Raw genomic sequence first — 18,845 nt, 5'->3', positions numbered from 1 at the left:
TCGGTAGCAGTCCCAGAGCAAGGAGTACTAGCATAGAAGAACTTGTTGTCAAAGTATGGGATAGGGGATGGACTGTCCTCACAGTTCCAGGGCAGAAAAGAGTGCTTGTGATTGCTCATAGACCAGAGCATAGGCCAGGAGAGTAGTAAACACCTCTCCTTAAAGCATACCACATGGAAGAAGGGAAAACTCACAGATCCCTAGACATATCTCTGAAAATTCCTAAAGCTTAGAACACTGCACCCTGCACCCTGGAGCAGAGTCCCACTTTAACAAATAGATAAAAGTCAAATAATAGACCAAGGAAGTACACAAATAACAGAAAAAGCTCTCACTACAGAAATTTACTATGGTGACAAGAAAGATCAAAGCACACTCTTAGAAGGCAACAAAACCAAACGTCCTACATGAAAAGCCTCCAAGAAAAATATGAGCTGGTCTGAGGCCATAGAAGAACTCAAAAAAAGGTTTTGAAAATCAAGTTAGAGAGGTAGAGGGAAAACTGGGAAGAGAAGAGGGAGTGACACAAGAAAATCATGAAAAACAAGTCAACAGGGTGGTGAAGGAAACATATACACACACACACACACACACACACACACACACACACAATACTGAAGAAAATGAAACATTAAAAATATTCCAAATAGTAAAAGAAGTCCAAAATGCCACTGAGGAGAAGAATACCTTAAAAACCAAAATTGGGTAAGTGGAAAAAAGGTCCAAAAGCTCAATGAAGAAAGTAATTCACTAAAAATTAGAATGGAGGGGCGGAGCCAAGATGGCAGAGTAGAAAGACCACATACACTACCTCCGAACCCACTGCCCATAAAATATCTGTAAAAAAAGAACCACCAGCGAATTCTGGAGCAGCAGAAGCCACAGAACAATGGAGCAGAGGAGATTTCTGCTCCAGAGAGGCTGAAAACCTCTCGCAAAAGGTCCCTCATGCCCTGGATCCAGAGCAGGGCCCAACCCTGCCTCAGCGGCACGGTGTGGTGTGGAAAGGAATGGATCCGAGCAGGCTTCAGGGACGGAATCTCCAGCAGCTGCGCGGGTCCCCCACCCACAGGTGACAAGGGTTGGTGAGAGGGTCTCTTCGGTGGGTCAAGAGGGGTGTAGGGTGCCCCCATAACTCAGGCCCCCTCAGGAGGCAGCAGTGGAGGCGGGAGCAGACCAGGGCTCCCCAAGCAGGCAGGAGCTCGGATCCATTGTTGAAGGTCTCTGCATAAACCCCCTGAGGGAACTGAGCCCCGTGTGGTGGCCCTGCCCTGACCTGAGCACCTGAACTTAATCTCACACTGAATAGCAGCCCTCCCCCACCCCAAGCCCTGAGGCTGGGGAGCAGCATTTGAATCTCAGACCCCAAGTGCTGGCTGGGAGGATCTGGAGGCAAGGTGGGGGTGGAGAGGACACTCAGAAGTCAAGTCACTGGCTGGGAAAATGCCCAGAAAAAGGGAAAAAAAAATAAGACTATAGAAGGTTACTTTCTTGGTGAACAGGCATTTCCTCCCTTACTTTCTGATGAGGAAGAACAATGCTTACCATCAGGGAAAGACACAGAAATCAAGGCTTCTGTATCCCAGCCCACTCAATGGGCTCAGGCCATGGAAGAGCTCAAAAAGGATTTTGAAAATCAAGTTAGAGAGGTGAAGGAAAAACTGGGAAGAGAAATGAGTGACATGCAAGCAAAGCATGAAAAATAAGTAAACACCCTGCTAAAGGAGACCCAAAAAAATGCTGAAGAAAATAACACCTTGAAAAATAGGCTAACTCCATTGGCAAAAGAGGTTCAAAAAGCCAATGAGGAGAAGAATGCTTTCAAAAGCAGAATTAGCCAAATGGAAAAGGAGATTCAAAAGCTCTCTGAAGAAAATAGTTCTTTCAAAATTAGAATGGAACAGATGGAGGCTAATGACTTTATGAGAAACCAAGAAATCACAAAACAAAACCAAAAGAATGAAAAAAATGGAAGAGAATGTGAAATATCTCATTGGAAAAACAACTGACCTGGAAAATAGATCCAGGAGACACAATTTAAAAAATATGGGCCTACCTGAAAGCCATGATCAAAAAAAGAGCCTAGACATCATCTTTCGTGAAATTATCAAGGAAAACTGCCCTGAGATTCTAGAACCAGAGGGCAAAATAAGTATTCAAGGAATCCACAGATCACCTCCTGAAAGAGATTCAAAAAGAGAAACTCCTAGGAACATTGTGGCCAAATTCCAGAGTTCCCAGGTCAAGGAGAAAATATTGCAAGCAGCTAGAAAGAAACAATTCAAGTATTGTGAAAATACAATCAGGATAACACAAGATCTAGCAGCTTTTACATTAAGGAATCAAAGGACATGGATTAGGATATTCCAGAAGTCAAAAGAACTAGGACTAAAACCAAGAATCACCTACCCCGCAAAACTGAGTATAATACTTCAGGGGAAAAATTAGTCTTTCAATGAAATAGAGGACTTTCAAGCATTCTTGATGAAAAGACCAGAGCTGAAAAGAAAATTTGACTTTAAAACACAAGAATGAAGAGAAGCATGAAAAAGTAAATAGCAAAGAGAAGTCATAAGGGACTTTACTAAAGTTGAACTGTTTACATTCCTATATGGAAAGACAATATTTGTAACTCTTGAAACTATTCAGTATCTGGGTACTTGGTGGGATTACACAAACACACACATGCACATGCACACACACACACACGCACACACACATAGAGACAGAGTGCACAGAGTGAATTGAAGAGGATGGGATCATATCTTAAAAAAATGAAATCAAGCAGTGAGAGAGAAATATATTGGGAGGAGAAAGGGAGAAATGGAATGGGGCAAATTATCTCTCATAAAAGAGGCAAGCAAAAGACTTATTAGTGGAGGGATAAAGAGGGGAGGTGAGAGAAAAACATGAAGTTTACTCTCATCACATTGCACTAAAGGAAGAATAAAATGCACACTCATTTTGGTATGAAAACCTATCTTACAATACAGGAAAGTGGGGGATAAGGGGATAAGCAGGGTGGGGGGGATGAAGGAAGGGAGGGCATGGGGAGGAGGGAGAAATTTGAGGTCAACACTCATGGGGAGGGACAGGACCAAAAGAGAGAACAGAAGTAATGGGGGGCAGGATAGGATGGAGGGAAATATAATTAGTTCTTACACAACACTACTATTATGGAAGTCATTTGCAAAACTACACAGATTTGGCCTATATTGAATTGCTTGCCTTCCAAAGGGAAGGGGTGGGGAGGGAGGGAGGAAGAGAAGTTGGAACTCAAAGTTTTAGGAACAACTGTCGAGTACTGTTCTTGCCACTAGGAAATAAGAAATATAGGTAAAGGGGTATAGGATGGAGACAAGGTCAGAGAGGGATGATAGAAGAGAGGGCAGATTGGCAGACAGGGGCAATTAGAATGCTGGGTGTTTTGGGGTTGGGGGAGGGTACAAAAGGGGAGAAAATTTGGAACCCAAAATTTTGTGAAAATGAATGTTAAAAGTTAAATAAATAAATAAAGAAGGAAAAAAATAAAAATTTAAAAAAATAAAAATAAAAAAATATTTATTCTGTAAAAAAAAAAATTAGAATGGAGTAAAAGAAAACTAATGAATTTATGAGAAATCAAGAAACAATAAAACAAATCAAAAAGAATTAAAAAAATAGAAGACATTGTGAAATGTCTCATTGCAGAAACAACTGACTAGGAAAATATATCCAGGAGAGATAATTTTAAATTTATTGAACTACCAAAAAGTCATGATCGAAAAAATACCCTACACATCACCTTTCAAGAAAATATCAAGGAAAACTGCCCTGAGATTCAAGAGTAATAGGGTAAAATCCAAATTCAAAGAATCCACTGATCACCTCATGAAAGAGATCCCCAAAGGCAAACTCCCAGGAATATTATAATCAAATTCCACAGTTCCCAGGTAAAGGAGAAAATTTTACAAGTGGCCATTAAGAAACAATTCAAGTATGGTAGACCCATATTCAGGATAACACAAGATTCAAGAACTTCTATTAAAAAAGACTGGAGGGCTTGGAATATGACACTCCTGAGGGCAAAGGAGATAGGATTAAACCCAACACCAGCTACTCAGCAAAACTGAGTATAATCTTTCTGGGGTTAGGGAAGGGGGAGGAGGAATGTACATTCAGTGAAAAAGAGAAATTTCAAACATCCCCAATGGAAAGACAAAAGTCAAATAGAAAATTTGACTTTCATATACAAGTCTCAAGAGAAGCATAAAAATGCAAAGGGAAACCATAATGGACTTAATAAGCTTAAACTGTTGATATTCCTACATTGGAAGATGAGACTTGTAACTCATAAAAACTTCTCATTACTAGGGCAGTTAGAAGCCATGTTTAGAGAGAGAGAGAGAGAGAAAGAGAGAGAGAGAGCGCACAGGTGTGTCTTAAATATGAAAGGATTATATCTTTAAAAAATAATTTTTAATCAAATTGACCAAAGGTTTATCAATTTTATTGTTCTTCATAAACCAACTCTCAGTTTTATTTATTAGTTCAATAGTTTTCTTGATTTCAATTTCATTAATCTCTCCTTTGGTTTTCATTATTTCCAGTTTGGTATTTACTTAGGGATTTTCAATTTGTTGTTTTTCTAGCTATTTCAGCTGCATGCCCAATTAATTGATCTCTTCATTCTCTGTTTTATTCATGTAGGAGTTTAATGATATGAAAAGTCCCCTAAGAACTGGTTTTGCAGTATTACATAAGTTTTGGTAGGTTATCTCATTACTGTCATTCTCTTGAATGAAATTGTTGATTGGTTCTATGATTTGTTGCCTAGCCCACTCATTCTCCAGGATTATATTATTTAGTTTTCAATTAACTCTTGGTCTATCTTTCCATGGCCTTTTATCACATATAATTTTACTGCATTAGGATTTAAGAACGATGCATTGACTATCTCTGCCTTTCTGCACTGGATTGAGAAGTTTTTAGTGCCCTAGTACATGGTCAATTTTTGTATATGTGCCATGTACCTCTAAGAAAAAGGTATATTCCTTTCTATCCCCACTCAATTTTCTCCAGAGATCTATCATATCTATCTTATCCAGAGATTTATTCATCTTCTTCACTTTTTCTTGTTTATTTTGAGGTTACATTTATCAAGTTCAGGGAGGGATAGTTTGAGGTTCCCCCATAATTATATATTGCTGTTTATTTCTTCCTGTAACTCCCTTAATTTCTCCTCTAAGAATTTGGATGCTATACCATTTGGTGCATATATGTTTAGTAATGATATTGCTTCATTGTTTATGGTGCCTTTTAGCAGGATATAGTTTCCTTCCTTATCTCTTTTGGTTAAATGTATTTGTGCTTTTACTTATTCTGAGATTAGGATTGCTAACCATGCTTTTTTTACATCAGCTGAAGCATTATATATTCTGCTCCAACCTTTTGCCTTCACCCTGTGTACATCCTCCTGTTTCAAATGTGTTTCTTGTAAACAACAGATTGTTGGATTATGGCTTTCTTCCATTCTGCTATCTTCTTTTATTTTATGGGAGAGTTCATCCCATTTACTTTCATAGTTGTGCTTACTATCTGTGTCTTTACCTCTGTACTATTTCCCCCTGTTTATGCTTTTATTTCTCCATTCTCCCTTCCCCTCCACAATAGTTTTAATTTTTGAGCAGTGCCTCACTCAGTCTTCCCTCCCTTCTTTCAGTCCCCCTCCCTTTTATGCCATATTTCCCTTACTACTTGTTCCCTTCCTTTTAGCCTCCCCTCCCTTTTCTTCCCCTTAACCCTCCTACTGCCTACAGAGCTAGTGACATTTCTATGCTTAACTGAGTTTGTTTTTCCCTGCTTGAACCATATCAGATAAAAGTAAATCTCAAACAGTGCTCATCCCCTTACCCTCTTTCCATCGACTGTAATACATTTTTGTGTCTCTTCCTGTTATGTAATTTACCTTTTTTCTGCCTCCTGCTTTACACAACTCTCTTTGCCTTCACACCCTTAAATCACATTTTTATCATTACATCATTTGATTTATAGCCAGTCCCTTTATCTATGTATATCCCTTTTAAATATAATAATGAATATACAATTCTCAAGATTAACAAGTATTATCTTCCCTTTTAGACATGTAAACAGTTTGCCCATATTGAATAGCAAGGTTTTTTTCCCCTGCATACCTTTTTATGCCTCCTAACAGACTTCTGTTTGAAGACTGAATTTTCTATACACTTCTGGTCTTTTCAACAGGAAGGTCTGGAAGTACCTTATTTCATTGAATAGCCATCTCCTTGCCTAAAACATTATGTTCAATTTTTCTGGGAATTGATTCTTGGTTGTAGTCCCAGCTCCTTTGCCTTATGGAACAGCATATTCCAATCCCTCTGATCTTTTAATGTAAAGGCTGCAACGTCCTGTGTGATCCTGAATGTAGTTCCTCAATATTTGAATTGTTTCTTTCTGGTTGTTTGCAATATTTTCTCCTTCAATTGATAGTTTGGCATTTTGGCAACAATATTCCTTGATATTTTAAGTTTGAGATCTCTTTCAGGAGGTGATCAGTGTATTTTTTCAATGATGATTTTGCCCTTTGGATGTAGGACCACTGGAGAGTTTTCCTTGATAATTTCTTAGAAGATATTGTACAGGCTCTTTTTTCCATCTTGTTTTTCCAGTGGTACAAAAATTCTTAGATTTTTCTCTCCTGGATCTATTTTTCAGGTCAGTTGTTTCTCCAATGAGATATTTTACATTTTCTTTGATTTTTTTCATTGTTTAGATTCTGTTTGAATGATTCTTAATGTCTCATAACTCATTAGCTTCTACTTGCCCAATTCTAATTTTTTAATAGATCATTTTCTTCAGTTAACTTTTGCATGTCCTTTTCTATCTGTCCAGTTGTTCCATTTAAGGAGTTATTTTCTCCAGTTAGTTTTTGTACTTCCTTTTCCATTTGTCCAATTATTCTTTTTTAAGGATCTATTCTCTTCAGTGAATTCTTTTTTCATATTTTTAAAATCATTGGCCATTTTTTCATCTACTTCTCTAATTTGGCTATTAAAACTCTTCTTGAGGGGGGTGGGGTCAAGATGATGTATTAGAAAGATGGACCTGCTCTAGTTTTCTCCCCATATCCCATATAATACCTGTAAAAAATGACTCTAAACAAATTCTAGAGCAGCAGAAGCCACAAAACAACAGAGTGAAAGAGATTTCCAGCCCAAGACACCCTGAAAGACTGGCAGGAAAGGTCTATTGCACTGGGCACAGAGTGTAACCTATCAAGCACTGACAAGACTGGAACAGGCTTCAGGGCACCAAATCATGGGCAGTAGCTATGGTTCCCAGATTTCTCAACACACAAATTCCAAAGGCAGGTTCTAAGGTCAGTGAGAAATCTCTTTCACCTGAGTAAGAAGGGAGTGAGGTCTGGTACCAGTTCCAGGGTGGCACCAGCCACAGAGGAAGCAGCATTCACTTTTGGAGCCCTCACCCAAAAGACCCTGAGGGAATTGAGCAGATGATCTGGATCACAGCCCTGAGTGAAGATCCTGGGATGTGGAGGAGCACTGGCGACATGGGACTGGAAGGGGTTCTGGAGAGGGAATCTTACTCACTGTTCCAGGGCAGAAAAGAGTACTAGTGGTTGCTCCCAGATCAGTGTGGAAACCAGGATAGGAGTAAGCTCCTCTGCCTTGATTGTGCCACCTTGAAGGAACTGAGAGCCTACAGGTCCCTAGAGTATACCCTCCTCTTGACAAAGGACACAAAAGTCAAGTAACTGGCTGGGAAGATACCCAAAAAAGGGAGAAAAAATAAGACTATAGAAGGCTACTTTCTTGGTGAACAGGTATTTTCTTCCATACTTTTAGATGAGGGAATAAAATGCACACCATTAGAGGAAGACATAAAAGTCAAGGCTTCTACATCTAAAACCTCCAAAATAAATATGTAATGGTCTCAAGCCATGGAAGAGCTCAAAAAGGATTTTGAAAATCAAATAAGAGAGGTAGAAGAAAAATTGGGAAGAGAAATGAGGGCTACACAAGAAAATCATGAGAAGCAAGTCAACAGCTTATTTTAGCAAGGAGAACCAAAAATGCTGAAGAAAATAGCACCCTTAAAAATAGACTAACTCAAATGGCAAAAGAGGTCCAAAAAGCCAATGAGGAAAAGAATGCTTTAAAAAGCAGAATTAACCAAATGGAAAAGGAGGATCAAAAGCTTACTGAAGAAAATAGTTTTTTAAAAATGAGAAAGGAGCAGACTTTATGAGAATCCAGGAAATTACAAAACAAAACCAAAAGAATGAAAAAATTGAAGGCAATGTGAAATATGTCATTGGAAAAGCAATTGACCTGGAAAATAGATTCAGTGGAGACAATTCAAAAATTATGGGACTGCCTGAAAGCCGTGATCAAAGAAAGAGCTTAGACATCTTCTTTCATGAAATTATCAAGGAAAATTTCCTGATATTCTGGAACCAGAGGGTAAAATAAATATTGAAGGAATCCAACAACCTGAAAAAGATGTGAAAAGAAAAATTCCTAGGAATATTGTAGCCAAATTCCAGAGTTTCCAGGTTAAGGAGAAAATATTGCAAGCAGCTAGAAATAAACAATTCAAGTATTGTGGAAATACAATCAGGATAACACAAGATCTAGAAGCTGCTACATTAAGGGATCAAAGGGCTTGGAACACGATATTCCAGAAGTCAAAGGAATTAGAATTAAAATCAAGTATCACCTACCCAGCAAAACTGAGTATAATGCTTCAGGGGGGAAAAGTGGTCATTCAATGAAACAGAGGACTTTCAAGTATTCTTGAAGAAAAGACCAGAATTGCATAGAAAATTTGACTTTCAAACACAAGAGTCAAGAGAAGCATGAAAAGGTAAACAGGAAAGAGAAATCCTAAGAAACTTACTAAAGTTGAACTGTTTACATTCCTGCATGGAAAGATGTTATTTGTAACTCATGAGACCTTTTTCAGTATTAGGGTAGGTAGAAGGAATAATATATGTATGTATACACACACACAGATAGATGATAGATAGATAGATAGATAGATAGATAGATAGATAGATAGATAGATAGATAGATAGATAGATAGATAGATATAGATATAGATATATAGACAGAGGGCACAAGGTGAGATGAATATGAAGGGAGAATACCTAAAAAAATAGGATTGACTGTTGAATGGAATGTACTAGGGGTAAGAGAAAGGAAGAGGTAGAATATAGCAAATTACCCTGTGTATGAGAAGGAAGAAAGATCTTTTACAATGGAGAGGAAGATGGGAGAGATGAAAGGAAATAATTGAGCTTACTCTCATGGTATTTGGCTTAAGGAGGGAATAACATACACTGAACTGGATGTAGAAATCTATTTCACCCTGCAGGAAGGCAAGGGGGAAGGGGATAGGAGAGGGAAAATAAAAGAAGGGACAGCAAATTGGGGAAAGTGATAATCAGAAACAAACACTATTATGGGAGGACAGGTCAAAGGAGAGAATGGAATAAATGAAGGGCAGGATGGGACAGAGGGAAATGTGTTTAGTCTTTTATACCATAAATATTATGGAAGTGCTTTGCATTGTTACACATGTATGACCTATATAGAATTGCTTGTTTTCTTAGTGAGTGTGGGTGGGGAGGGAAGAAGAGAATATGGAACTCAAAGCTTTAAGAATGAATGTTAATAATTGGTTTAGCATGCTAGTGAAAATTAAGCTATATAGGCAATGGAGTATAGAAATCTATTTTGCCCTATAGGAAATTAGAGAGGAACGGGGATGGAAGAAGGGTGAGCAAGAAGGGAGGACAGACTGGAGGAAGGCATGGATGGGGTGCATTGTCTCCCGAGGTGGGAGGGTGGGGAGAGATGGGGAGAAAATTTTGAATTCAAATTCTTGTGGAAGTGAATGTTAAGAACTGAAAATTCAATAAATTATATATTAAAATTCTTCTTGAGCTCTTCCAAGAATGCTCTTTGGGCATGAAACCATTTCATATTCCCTTCTGAAGTTTCAAATGGGAGTACAGTCTCAATGGTGACCTCTTTGATATTAGTGTTTTGGTCCTTATTCCCATAGTAAGATTCCATGGTCTTTTCTTTTCTAGTTCACTTCCTGCTCATGATGATTGCCTTTTTCCTTACTTTTAAACTGGATCTCTGCTTCTGGGGCTCAGGGGGCTCTGTCCCATTGTTCTTGTGCTTGGGACTTGAGACTTTGTGTATTGTTGTCTCTGGCTCTTTTAGCTGGAAGCTCGAATGGTGCAGCTTACCTGGTGTTGAGCTGTTTGGTGTGCCAAAATCGAGGCCAGGTGAAATCTTTCAGAGATTCCTAGAATTACTATGGAGCTTACTGTGTAAGATGTGGGGAAAGGGTGGTCTGGCTACAGGAGTTCTCCTCTTCTGAGCTAGAACACAGGCAGGTTCAGTGGTTGGTCAACCTCATCTGCAACAGTGTCTTCCTGATCCCCCTGGCTGTGCTGAGACATGCCTAGGATCCTGGTGTTGGTGGTTGTGGGCTCCATCCCTCTGGGGCTCAGGATCTTCTCCTGGTCCTCTGACTTTAGGCTGTCTGTGACAGTTCCGTTCCTGCACTGGTCCCCTTCAGCCAAGCAAGAGGGACCCCCTTTGCGATTTTCCTTGCCTCATGGGCTAAGAGACTATTTGCCCCTTCAACTGATCCCACTATTCCAGGATTTTCCTGGGGAAATATTCTCTGTGTTTTTCAAGGTCAACAAGGGGAGGAGGATAGCATTTGCAGATCACTACACCATCTTGGCTCCCTGAAGTTGAAGTAGGTGACTTACAAGCATTTAATCTGCAAGCTCATAGCCTTGGGAGTGGTTGTAGCTGTTACCTGGGGTTCTGTGCTTCTCTCTCATTCAGTTCCACTGGACTCCCATCCTGGCTGATTTGTTTAAGAATCTGCATTCCTTCAGACTGCCAGATGGTTGGTGCTCAGCTTTGTTATGGCAGAATCTGCAGTGATATAGACTGTGTGCTCTGCACTCCTCCAGTCCCATGCAACAGATCCTTCCCATTGACCTTCCAGGCTGTCCTGGGTTGGAAATCTGCCAAACTCTGTCTCCTAGTGGAGTCTGCCACTCTAAAACTTGTTCAGATTCTCTTTTTAGAGTATCTGAAGGAGTTTGTCTTTGAGTTTAGGTGAGTACTTGCTCACACTCTGCCATCTTGGCTCCACCCACCTAAAAAAATAAAATCAAAGGGCGAGACAGGAATATATTGGGAGAAAGAGAAAGGGAGAGGTAGAATGGGGTAAATTACTTCACATAAAGGAGGCAAGAAAGGGCTTTCTCAAAGAAAATAATTTTATTAATTTATTTGTTTTCAGTTTTCAACAATCACTTCCATAAGTTTCTCCCACTCCCTCTCCTCTCCCTCTCCAAGATGCCATGCAATCTTACATGGATTCTACATATACATTCTTATTACACCCATTTCACATTAGTCCTGTTGAATAGAAGAATTATAATGAATGGGAGAAACCATAAGAAAAAAACAAAACAAAACATAACACAAGAGAAAAGAGTCTGCTTCATTCTGCGTTCAGATTCCATAATTCTTTCCATGGATGTGAATGGCATTTTGCCTCAAGAATCCTTTGGGGATGTTTTAGAGCCTTGCATTGCTGGGAAGGGCTCAGTATATAACAAACAGTTCTCACACACTGAGGCTGTTACTGTATATAATGTTCTCCTGGTTCTGCTCATTTCACTCAGCTTCAGTTCATATAAGTTTTTCCAGGTTTTTCTAAAGTTCTCATGTTCATCATTTCTTAAAGTGCAATAATACTCCATTAAATTTATATACCACAACTTGTTCAGCCACTCCCCAATTGATGGACATTCCCTCAATTTTCAATTCTTGGCCACCACAAAGCGAATAGCTATAAATATTTTTGAACAAGTGGGACCTATTCCTTTTTTATGATCTCTTTGGGATACAGCCCTAGAAGACCTATTGCTGGGTGGAAGGGCATGCACATAATTGTAGCCCTTTGGGCATAGTTCCAAATTTCTCTCCAGAATGGTTGGATCAGCTCAAAGCTCCACCAACAATGAATTAGTGTTCCAACTCCCCCACATCTTCTCCAACATTTATCATCTTCTTGTTTTTTCATGTTAGACAATCTAATAGGTGTGATTTGGTACTTCAGAGTTGTTTTGATTTGCATCTCTCTAATCAATAGTGATTTAAAGCATTTTTTTATATGACTAGATAGTTTTAATTTCTTCCTCTGAAAACTGTCTGTTCACATCCTTTGACTATTTATCAATTGGTGAATGGCTTGTATTCTTGTAAATTTGACCAGGTCTCTATGTATTTTAGAAATGAGGCCTTAGTCACAGATATTAGTTGTAAAAATTCTTTCCAAGTTTTCTGCTTCCTTCCTAATTTTGTTTGCATTGAGTTTGTATGTGCAATAACTTTTTACTTTAAGGTAATTAAAATTATCCATTTTGCACTTTATTATGTTTTCTCTCTCTTGTTTGGTCACAAATTTCTCCATTCTCCATAAAATTGACAAATACGCTATTTCATGCTCCCCTAATTTGTTTACAGTATCAGCCTTTATACCTAGATCATCAGCCCATTTGGAATTTATTCTTGTGAACAGGGTCAGGCATTGGTCTATGACTAGTTTCTGCCCAGTTTTCCCAGGTGATTTTGTTGAACAGTGAGTTCTTACACCAGAAGCAGGGTTCTTGGGTGTAGACTGCTATATTCATTGATTACTGTATTTTGATTACCTCACCTATACCCCTGAACTACCCCTCTGTTTCTTAACTAGTACCAAGTGGTTTTGATGATTGCTACTTTATTATACTAGCATTACTTTTCATTAATTTCCTTGACATTCTGAACCTTTTATTCTTCCAGATGAATTTTCTCATGATTTTTCTAATTCTAGAAAATAATTTTCTGGTAATTTGATTGGTATGACACTGAAAAAGCAAATTAATTTAGGCAGAATTGTCATTTTTGTTATATTAGCGTGCACTACCCATGAGCAACTGATATTTTTCCAATTACTTAGATCTGACTTTATTTGTGTAGAAAGTGTTATGTAATTGTGTTACATAATTATGTAATTTGGCAGGTAGACTCCCAGATACTTTAGAATGTCTACTGTAGCTTTGAATGGGATTTCTCTTTCTATCTATTGCTGTTGAACTTTGTTAGTAATATATAGAAGTGCAGATGATTTATGTGGATTAATTTTGTAACCTGCAACTTTGTCAAAGTTGTTTAGTATTTCAAGTAGTTTTTCACTTGATTTGCTAGGATTATCTAAGTATATCATCATATTGTGTGCAAAGAGTGACAGCTTAGTTTCTTCTTTGCCTATTCTAATTCCTTTAATTTCATTTTCTTGTCTTCTTGCTATAGCTAACATTTCTAGTACCACATTGAATAACAGTGGAGATAATGGATATCCTTGTTTCACTACCGATCTTAATGGTAATGCATCTAGCTTGACCCCATTATATATAATGTTTGCTGATGGTTTAGACACTACTTATTATTTTTAGGAAAGTGGTGTTTATTCCTGTTCTCTCCACTATTTTCAATAGGAATGGTGTTCTATTTTGTCAAAGTTTTTATTGCATCTATTGAGATAATCATATGGTTTCTATTAGTTTTGCTGTTTATATGATCAATAATGCTGATAATTTTCCTAATATTGAACCATCCCTGCATTCCTGGTATAACTCCTATGTGATCATAATATATTATTTTCATGATTTGTAGTTTTAATCTTTTTGCTAATTTCTTGTTTAAAATTTTGCATCTATATTCTATTAGAAAAATTGGTCTATAATGTTCTTTCTTTGTTTTGGTTCTTCCCAGTTGAGGTATCAGAATCATATTTGTATCATAAAAAGAATTTGATAGGACTCCTTCTTTGTTAATTTTCAGAAATAGTCTATATAATATTGGAATTGAATGTCCTTTAAATGTTTGATAGAATTCACTCTTCAATTCATCTGGCCCTGGAAATTTTTTCCTAGAGAGTTCATTCATAGCTTGTTCAATTCTTTTCATGAGATAGGGTTATTTAGGTATTTAATTTCTTCTGTTGTTGTTCTGGACAATTTGTATTTTTTAAATGCTCAATCATTTCAATTAGGTTGTCAAATTTATGGGCATACAGTTGGGCAAAGTAATTTCTAATTATTGTCTTAATTTCTTCCTCATTGGAGGTGAGTATGCCCTTTTCATTTTTGATATTGGTTATTTGGTTTTCTTCTTTTTTAAAAAAATCAAATTGACCAAAGGTTTATCAATTTGTTGGTTTTACCATAAAACCAACTCTTAGTTTTATGCATTAGTTCAATAGTATTCTTAATTTCAGTTTATTAATCTCTCCTTTGGTTTTCAGTGTTTCTAAGTTGGTATTTAATTAAGGATTTTCAATTTGTTCTTTTTCTAGCTTTTTCAGCTGCCTGATCTCCTCTTGATCTCCTCTTTCTCTATTTTATTCATATAGGCATTCAATAATATAAAACTTCTCTTCGAAATTGCTTTTACAGCATCCCATAAGTTTTGGAAGTTTGTCTTATTATTGTCATTCACTTGAATGAAGTTATTAATGGTTTCTATGATTTGTTGTTTAGCCCACTCATTCTTTAGCATTAGATTATTTAATTTCCAATTAATGTTGGTCTATCTTGCCATGGCCTTTTATTACATATAATTTTTGCTGCATTATGTTCTGAAAAGGATGCATTGACTATCTCTGCCTTTATGTACTGGATTGTAAGGTTTTTGTGTCCTAGTACATGGGCAATTTCGTATATGTGCTATGTACTATTGAGAAAAAAGGTATATTAGTTTCTATCCCCATTCAATTCTCTCCAGAGATCAATCATATGTAACTTATCCAAAATTTTATTCAGATCCTTACCTTCTTTCTTGTTTATTTTGAGGTTACATGTATCAACCTCAGGCGGGGGGGGGGGGCGGTTTGAGGTCCTCCCCACCCATTACAGTTTTGCTGTCTGTTTCTTCCCATAACTCCTTTAATTTTTCCTCGAAGAATTTGGATGCTATACCACTTGGTAGGATATAGTTTCCTTCCTTATCTCTTTTGATTAGATCTGTTTCTGCTTTTGCTTTATCTGAGATTAGGATTGCTACCCCCTGTTTTTCTTTTTTTTTTTTTTTTTTACATCTGCTGAAGGATAATATATTCTGCTGTGAGTAACCCCCTCTTTCAAATGTGTTTCTTATAAACAACATATTTTGATATTATAGTTTTTAATCCACTCTGCTATCTTCCTCCTGTTTTATGGGAGAGTTCATCCCATTCACATTCACAGTTATTATGACTATATCTTTCTCTCCATCCTGTTTCCTCCATTTTATGCTTTTATTTCTCTGTTCACCCTTTCTCTTCACAATAGAGTTTCATTTTTTACCACCTATTCCCCCATTCATCCCTCCCTTCTATCATCTGCCCTCCCTTTTCTTCTCCCTTTCCCTTAATACTATAGGACAAGTTAGATTTCTATACTTAACTGTATATGCTGTTCCCCCCTTGAACCAAATCAGATGAGAGTAGATCTCAAATAGTGCTCAACCTCCTCCCCTCTACTCTATTGTAATATTATTTTGTGCCTCTTCCTATGATGTAATTTACTTTTTTCTGCCTCCTCCTTTTCTCTTAACTCGTTACAATCCCTTCAGACCCTTTACTCACGTTTTTTCATCACATGAGTTATTTTATTACCACTCCTTCTATCTATGTATATACCTTTTAAATGTCATAAAAATATACCTTCTCAAGCTTAACAAGTATTTGTTACATCCCTTTATAGGGATGTAAACAGTTTGCACATATTGAATAACAGGTTTCCCTGCTCTTTCCCTTTTTATTTCTCTCTTGAGTCTTCTATTTGAAGATCATTTTTTTTGCATTCTCATATTTGGGCACTTTTAATGTTTTTCTTTTTTTATAAATTACTTGCCTTCAGTTGGGGAAAGGCTGTTCAAGTGGGGCTATATGAATGTAATGGAATATTATTGTGCTATAAGAAATCATGAACAGGATGATTTCAAAGAGACCTGGAAGGACTTATATGAACTGATGACCAGAACCCGGAGAATATTGTACACAGTTACAACCACAGTATGTGAGGACTGTTTCTGATAGACTTTGCCTTCACAGAAACACAATGATCTAAAACATTACCAAGGGACTCAAGGTAAAATGCCATCCACATCCAGAGAAACAACTATGGAACTGAAACACAAAATGAAGCAGACCATTTTATTTTGAGTTACATTTTAGATTGGTTTGGTTTCTCTCATGGTTTCTCCCATTCTATTCAATTCTTCTATGCAGCATGACTAATGTGAAAATGTGTTTAATAAGCATATATGTGTAAAACCCATAAAAGATTGCATGCTGTCTTGGGAAAGGAGAGGGGAAACGGAAAAAATGGAAGACTTTGGAAGTGATTGAAGATCAAATTTTCTATTAAGATCTGGTCTTTTCATCAGAAAGGTCTGGAAATCCCTTATTTCATTGAATATCCATCTCCTTGCCTGAAATATTATGCTCAATTTTGCTGGTTAATTGATCCTTGATTGTAGTTCAATCTCCTTTGCCTTACGGAATATCATATTCCAATTCCTTCAGTGTTTTAATGTAGAAGTTGCAGGATCCTGTGTCATCTTGACTGCAGTTCTCTGATATTTGAATTTTTTTATTCCTGACTGCTTGCAGTATTTTCTCCTTAACTTGACAGTTCTTGAATTTGGCAACAATATTCCTTGATATTTTCAGTTTGGGATCTCTTTCAGGTGATCAGTGGATTTTTTGATGACTATTTTACCGTTGGTATCTAATCAGAGCAGTTTTTCTTGATGATTTCTTGGAAGATATTGTTCAGGAGCTTTTTATCATCACGGACTTCTGGTAGATCAATAAATCTGAGACTTTCTCTCCTGGATATATTTTTCACTTCCTTGTTTTTCCAATGATATATTTTATATTTTCTTCCATTTTTTCTTTCTTCAGATTGTATTTGACAGATTCTTGATGTCTCATAGAGTCATTAGCTTCTAATAGCCCAATTCTAATTTTTAATACATTGTTTTCTTCAGTTAAGTTTTGCACCTCCTTTTCCATTTGTCCAATTGTTCCATTTAAAGAGTTATTTTCTCCAGTTAGGTTTTGTACTTCATTTTACATTTGTTCACTTTTACCAGTTATGTTTTGTGCTTCCTTTCCCATTTGCCCAATTTTCCTTTTTAACGAGCTGTTCTCTTTAGTGAATTCTTTTTTCATATTTTTAAAATGATTAGCCAATTTTTCTTTTACCTCTCTAATTTGGCTTTTAAATTTCTTTTTGAGGCCAAGATGGTGGAGTAGAAAGATGCACATACACTAGCTCTTACCCCACAGCCCATAAAATACCTCTAAAGAACAACTCTCAACAAATTCTTTGAGCAGCAGAAGCAACAGAACTGAGTGAAGGAGATTTCTAGCCCAGAGTGACCTAAAAGACCAACAGGAAAGGTCTGTCGCACTGGACACGAAGCAGAGCCCAGTCCAGCCTTGACCACATGGCACCGGGAGGAGCAGAACAGGGCAGGCTTCAGGGACAAAATCCGTCAACCCAAAGGCACTAAAAGTCAGTGAGAGGGCTTTTTCAGTTGGCTGAAAAGGGAGCAGGGTGTTCCCATAACTCGGACCTCCTTAGGTGACAGCTGTGGAGGCAGCAGCTGATGCGGGCTCCCAAAGCAGGTATAGTAGCCCACATCCATTGTTGAAGGTCTCATCATAAATCCCCTGAGGGAACTGAGCCCTGTGTGGCAGCCCTGCCCCCACCTGAGCAGCTGATCTTAATTGCACACTGAATAGTGGCCTGCCCTTGCCTAAAGCCCCTGAGAGATTGGAGCAGCTCATCTGAATCTCAGCCCCCAGTGCTGGGTTGTTGGAAATGGAGGTGAGGTGGTTATGGACAGGAAACTCAGACGTCATGTAACTGGCTGGGAAAATGCCCAAAAAATGGAAAATAAGAGCATAGAAGGTCACTTTCTTGGGGAAGAGGTGTCTCCCCCCGCCCCATCCTTTCAGATGAGGAAGAAAAAGGCATACTGTCACAGGAAGTCAAGGCCCCTGCATCCAGGGTCTCCAAAGGGAACTTAAACTGAGCTCAGGCAATAGAAGTCCTTGAAAAACGAGTTAGCAGCTTACTAAAGGAGAACTAAAAAATGCTAAGGAAAATAAAAGCTTGAAAAAGAAGCTAATTCAATTGGAAAAAGAGGTCCAAAAAGTCAATGAGGAGAAAGAGGCTTTAAAAAGCAGAATTAGCCAAATGGAGAAGGTTCAAAAGCTCACTGAACAAAATAATTTGTTGAAAGAGATAATTGAGTTCAGGGAAATGAATGACTATGAGATAAAACAAGCAGTAAGAAAACAAAACCAAAAGTTTAAAAAAAATAGAAGATAATGTGAAATATCTCATTGGAAAAATAAATGACTTAGAAAATAGATCCAGGAGAAACAATTTAAAAGTTATGGGACTACCAGAAAGCCATGATCAAAAAAAGAGCCTAGACATTCTCTTCCATGAAATTATGAAGGAAAACTGTGCTGATATTCTAGAACCAGAGGGCAAAATAAATATTGAAAGAATCCACCGATCACCTCCTGAAAGAGACCTGAATGAAGAAACTCCTAGAAATATTGTGGTGAAATTTCAGAGTTCCCAGATCAAAGAGAAAATACTGCAGGCAGCTAGAAAGAAACAATTTGAATATTGTGGAAATACAATCAGGATAGCACAGGATCTGGCAGCT

The sequence above is a fragment of the Notamacropus eugenii genome, chromosome 6, assembly GCF_028372415.1.
Source record: "Notamacropus eugenii isolate mMacEug1 chromosome 6, mMacEug1.pri_v2, whole genome shotgun sequence".
Classification (NCBI taxonomy): domain Eukaryota; kingdom Metazoa; phylum Chordata; class Mammalia; order Diprotodontia; family Macropodidae; genus Notamacropus; species Notamacropus eugenii.
The sequence above is the reverse complement of the archived record's forward strand: the minus strand, read 5'-3'. Positions refer to the sequence as shown.